The sequence below is a fragment of the Cryptomeria japonica genome, chromosome 2 (genome assembly GCF_030272615.1).
Source record: "Cryptomeria japonica chromosome 2, Sugi_1.0, whole genome shotgun sequence".
In the NCBI taxonomy this organism is placed as follows: domain Eukaryota; kingdom Viridiplantae; phylum Streptophyta; class Pinopsida; order Cupressales; family Cupressaceae; genus Cryptomeria; species Cryptomeria japonica.
Genome location: NC_081406.1, coordinates 451,036,633 through 451,042,457, shown reverse-complemented (window position 1 = coordinate 451,042,457; position 5,825 = coordinate 451,036,633).

The following is a 5,825-nucleotide window of genomic DNA, read 5'->3' as shown; positions in this document are numbered from 1 at the left end:
TAGAGAGTGGTTCTAAACCTTAAGATGTGGAGTCCTTCCTTGTAGTGTTGTTTTTGACATTTGAAGGGTCAGAATCTAACCTTTTGGACTTGTCATTAGGTGTAAGGAGGCCTCTGCATCAAGTGTTATCAGAGCCTAGGAGTGTTCTTTGGATAGAAGAAGAGGACAAGATATTGGAGGAAGAGGGATCCTAAGAAATCCCATCAAGGATGACCAATGTTGAGTTGGTTGTCTTGGTAAAGAAGCAGATGGTAGAGAGAATAGTAGTTAGGGCTCAGAATCAGGCCTTGAGAGGTGAAATGGAACAATTGAAGGACAAAGTGGAGAGGGGAGAGAGAGACTCTGTAGTGTTGAAGAAGGGGATGAAGAGGAGATCCCTAGGCAAGAAGAAAAAGAGGTTCCTGCAGACCAAAGACACCTGATGAGTGTGCTCAAGTCCATGGAAAGAAGAAAAATGGATGTGAAGTTGGATCTACCAGTGTTTGCCACTAAGATGGAACCGGATATAGTGATGGAGTGGATAGACTCCTTAGACAATTTCTTCAAGAGTGAAGACATACTAGGGCACCAAAGGGCGAAGATGGCCTAATCCAAAATGAAAGGGGCTACACTAACTTGGTGGAACTTCATCCAAGATGAGAGGGTGAAAGAGGGAAAGAGAAAAGTGGCTACTTGGAAGAAGATGATGGCTTTGGTGAAGGAAGCCTATGTTCTAGTGGACTATAATGTCCAATTGCATAAGAGAAGACAAAACTTGAAGCGGAAGGAGATGGACGTGAGTTCCTACATAGAGGAGTTCATGAAGTTGTGTGTGAAGACCAAGGTAAAGGAGAGTGAAGATGAGAAGGTGGCGATGTATCTCAATGGACTGAGATTTTCCATCCAAGAAGATTTGAACCTCCACACCCCAGAGACAGTCCAAAAGGGTTTTTAGTTAGCACTTAAGTTGGAGGAGAAGAAAAAGAGAAGGACGGAACAAAATAGTAGAGGCAAAGGGAGACAAAAAAGAAGGGGAAGAGGCCCTTTCAGAGGTAAAGGAAATGCTTTTGGATACCAAGGTGATTCTAATTAGGAAGGCACCAGAGGAGAGAGCAGTTACAATGAAGGAGGAGGCTACAATTAAAGAGGGAACTTTAGGGGTAGAAGACCATTCTCTAGAGGAAGATCCAGAGGTAGAGGACCTCCTAGATTCTACAACTATAACCAAGAAAGGCACATAGCCAATAGATGTCTGAAGAAGGCTACAAGCTCTGTGGGAGAAAGGAGGAGCAATTTAGTGTAGAAATATGATTGCCAAAGTGTGGAAGTGCAAACACCTATCAAAGTGTTAATGCTCCTGATAGCTATTGCTACCCTAAAAGAGGAGAGGCTTTGATGATGAGAAGAGAAGTAACCACCATGAAGGTACCTTATAAGGAGCCCCCACAAAGAAAGTCTCTTTTCAAGACTACCTGCAAGGAAGGAGGAAAGGTATGCAAGGTCTTGATATACTCTACATTTACTAAAAATTTTGTATCAATTGAAATGGTGGAGAAACTTAAGTTGAGAAGGTTGCCACATCCTTACACCTATAAGGTCTCATGGCTCACCCAAGGTCAAAAAGTAGTGGTAGAAGAGCAGGCATGGCTGGAGTTTCAAATTGGATCATACAAGGATAGACTGCTATTTGATATAGCCAAGATGGATGCATGCCATCTCTTATTTGGGAGACCATGGCAGTTTTATTTGAAGGCTTACCATGATGGGGTGAGAAACACCTACTCAATCACCAAGGATGATAAGGTGGTAGAAATCTTACCTCTGATAGAGGAAGAGATGGAATCAAAAGGAAAAGATGCCAAAGTGTTGATGGTAGAAGGAAAATAGTTCATGAAGGAGATTGCAGGGAAAGGTGCAGTTTGCTATGCCTTCATGCCTACTCCCAAGGTGACAAAGAAGGAGCAGTTTGCAAAGAGGAAAGAAGAAGGACAAAGGAACATAGACCCTACAATCAGACAGTTACTTGACAAATACAAAGGAATCATCCCAGATGGAATTCCAAGATCCCTGCCACTAGTAAGAGACATAAGTCATTGCATAGATCTGATCCCTGGATCTACCCTACCAAATAAGGTAGCATACAAGCTTACCCCAGATCAAAATGCAGAGATGGCAAGACAAATTTAGGAGTTGCTTGAATTAGGGCTAGTTGGAAAAAGTCTAAGCCCATGTGCAGTACTGGCAGTCCTTGCACCAAAGAAAGAAGGCACTTGGAGGCTATGCATAGACTCAAGGGCCATCAACAAGATAACTATAAGGTATAGGTTCCCAATCCCTAGGATAGAGGATTTACTTGATTGCTTGGGGAGTGCTAAGTATTTCACCAAAATGGATCTAAAAAGTGGATACCATCAGATTAGAATAAGGTCAGGGGATGAATGGAAAATAACTTTTAAAACCAATGAGGGGTTGTATGAATGGAAAGTCATGTGATTTGGGTTGTCCAACACCCCTAATACCTTTATGAGGTTGATGAATGAAGTCTTGGTGGATTTCATAGGAAAGTTTGTCATAGTATACCTAGATGATATCTTGATCTTTAGCCACACAAGGGAAGAGCACCTCAGAATCATAGATATGATCCTCAGAAGGTTACATGAAGAGAAACTAATGATAAATTTGCATAAGTGTTTGTTCATGCAGGACAAGATCATCTACTTGGGTTTTGTAATCTCACAAGGTGAGTTGAAAATGGACCACGAGAAGGTAAGTGCCATATTGTCTTGGCCTACACCTAAAAATACGAATGATGTCCCAAGTTTCCATGGCTTAGAAATTTTTTATAGGAAGTTTATAAGAGGATTTAGTCATGTTTGTGCACCTATGCTTGACACCATAAAGGGAGGACAAAAGTGCAGGTTTAGTTGGACCAAGGAGGCGAATGACTCATTTGAAACTTTGAAGAAGAAAGTTGTAGAAAAACCAATCCTTGCCCTACTAGAATTCAATGAGATCTTTCAAGGGGAATGTGATGCAAGCCACATGGCTATTGGAGTAGTACTCAGTTAGGAAGGAAGGCCCATTGTCTTTTTTTAGTAAAAAGCTAAATGATGCCAAGAGGAGATACTCATCCCATGGCTTGGAAATGTATGCTTTAGTCCAGTCATTGAAGAAATGGAGGCACTATTTTTTGCCTAAGAAGTTCATAGTTTTTACTGACAATCAGGCACTCAGTTTCATAAAAAGTCAAGATAAGTTAAACCACGGGCACATGAAGTGGGTAGAAACCCTACAAGCTTTCACCTTCAACCTCAAGCACAAGAAGGGGGTCAAGAACAAAGTTGAAGATGCCTTAAGAAGCAGGGTCTTAACTGTCAACCAAATCAAGATGAAAAGTGTTGGAATTGACTCCTTGAAGAACATGTATGATGTTGATGAAGACTTTGGAGAGATCTACAAGGTATGTGAATCTTTTAGTGACCTGTATCATGTTAAATTTTCTTAATTTCTGATACAAAATAGATTTCTATTCAAAGGTGGACAATTATGTATACCTAAGTGTTCAATGAGATTGAATATCATTTGGGAGAAACACTGTGGAGCAATGGCAGGTCATTTTGGTCTTTCCAAGACCCTTGACCTTGTGAAAAGACATTACTTCTGGCCTAAGTTACAGGCAAGTGTAAGGAAGTTTGTGGAGACATGTGTAATCTATCAACAAACCAAGGGGAATCCACCAATGTAGGCTTGTACTAACCCTTACCCATTCCTTCTAGGGAATGGGAAAGCATAAGCATGGATTTTGTATTGGGTCTACCTAGGACAAGGAGGAGATTTGACAGTGTTTTTGTAGTGGTGGACAGATTTAGCAAAATTGCTCATTTATTGCCATGTAAAACCTCTTGTGATGCTTCATATATTGCAGACTTGTTCTTTATAGAAATAGTCTGGATACATGGAATGCCACTGAACATAGTTTAGACAAGGATGTGAAGTTCATAGGTCACTTTTGGAGGACCCTTTGGAAGAAGTTGGGAACTAACCTAGCTTTCTCATCCACCTACCATCCCCAAATAGATGGGCAAACTGAAGTTGTCAATAGGTTCTTGGGGAACCTATTAAGATGTTTGACAAGACAACATGGAGAGAAATGAGACAACATTTTGTCACAGGCAAAATTATCATATAATGACACCATAAATAGGAGTACCAGTAAGTCTCCTTTCCAAATTGTGTATAGCATCCACCCAAGAGGTGTATTAAAGTTGAGGGAGTTGTTGGCATTTTTGATGATTATGTTGTGATTGTCATTGATGGACACACACTTGCTATGAGATCACTTTTTGTATGTATGAGCTATGCTCAACTGGTATTTGTTTCAAACTGGTATTATGTTATAGTATTTAGACTATTGGTGTCTTGCAACAAGTGTTTACTAATCTCAAGCGGCATGACAACCTCAAGCGGTTCGAGGATCTCAAGCAGAATGGAGCAAAGGAATGAGAAGCGACAGTTATCATTTTCCCAGTCTTCATTTCTGTCAACCGGTAATCTACTAAACCAGTATTACTCTGAGTTACCAATCGGTAATCTATTTAATAGTCAAGCAGGTATTACTCTGAGTTACCAACCGGTAATCGGTAAAGTTGTATAAACTGGTATATCTTTGTGATGAGTTACCATCCACCGACACTTTGATGGTGATTTTGTGTCATGTTACCAAATGTGTCTAGATACAATGAACCTAGGAACTTGCAATGTAATCCTATTGGACCGACATGAAATCAGATTCCTTTTAAGGACATCATGTCTAGGGTTTTAGTGTGTGTGTAGCTGTTAGGGTTTGAAATGGTTGATGAGTTCTTGTATGTGCAATCTTAATAGAAAAGATCAAGTCTGTGTGCTGTAACAGAGTGTGGATTTACTGAAGAATGAAGTAATGCTGAAATGAATTAGCAATGAGCTATCATGGATCTAACCAAGCAGACTATGCTATTTGCTAGATCATTCACTTGTTGATTACTCACATCTTTGACAAGTTAGAAACCCTTAACTGGGTAGGCCCAACAAAGCCTTTGTAAATCCTCTAACAAGGTGATTCACATCTATGGATCTAAAATCCTCTCACAAGGTAGTCTTTAATAGGACTTATCTCCTAATAGAGATTGAGATTCCTAACAGGATCTGTTCTGGTAAAGAACATTGTATGACCTTAACTGGTTTGACCTTAACCGATCTGGTTACTATTCTGCAGATAGCTACTTATGAGTTTCATCTCACCATGGTTTTTCCCATTTGGGTTTCCATGTCAAAATCTCTTATGTTTTGGTGATTGTGCTTCTGTGGGTGAATGCCTTACTTGTTGTTTGGTTTGTATTTGTGTTAATTGGTTTGTTAGTTAAACTGTTATACCAGTTTACCTCTAGACTGATAAAGTGTTTGAGTCTAGTAATTTTTGGTATACTAATTCACCCCCCTCCCTCTTAGTATTCATCAATTGGTATCAGAGCCGACCTTTCTATAAGTCTAACCACTTGGAAAGAGATATGGGGGAATACATTGTGAGGGAACTTACTCATCGACTCACTTAGATTGAGCAAGCCTATGATGAACTTAAAGTCAAATATAAGGCCTCTCAGGCAAAAAGAAGAGAGCATGCTGAAAAAATGATGGAGCTAACTGAAAATAGTTCTTCTGATGAAGCGGACATGGAAGCCCTAGTTCAAGAAGTTGAAAAACAAAATGAGTCCAATGCCAATCTAAGAAGGGAACTTGAAGGACTAACTATCAGAATGTGTCAAGAACTTGAGAACCGGAGGAAAGCTGAAGATCTGGTAAAAGACAAA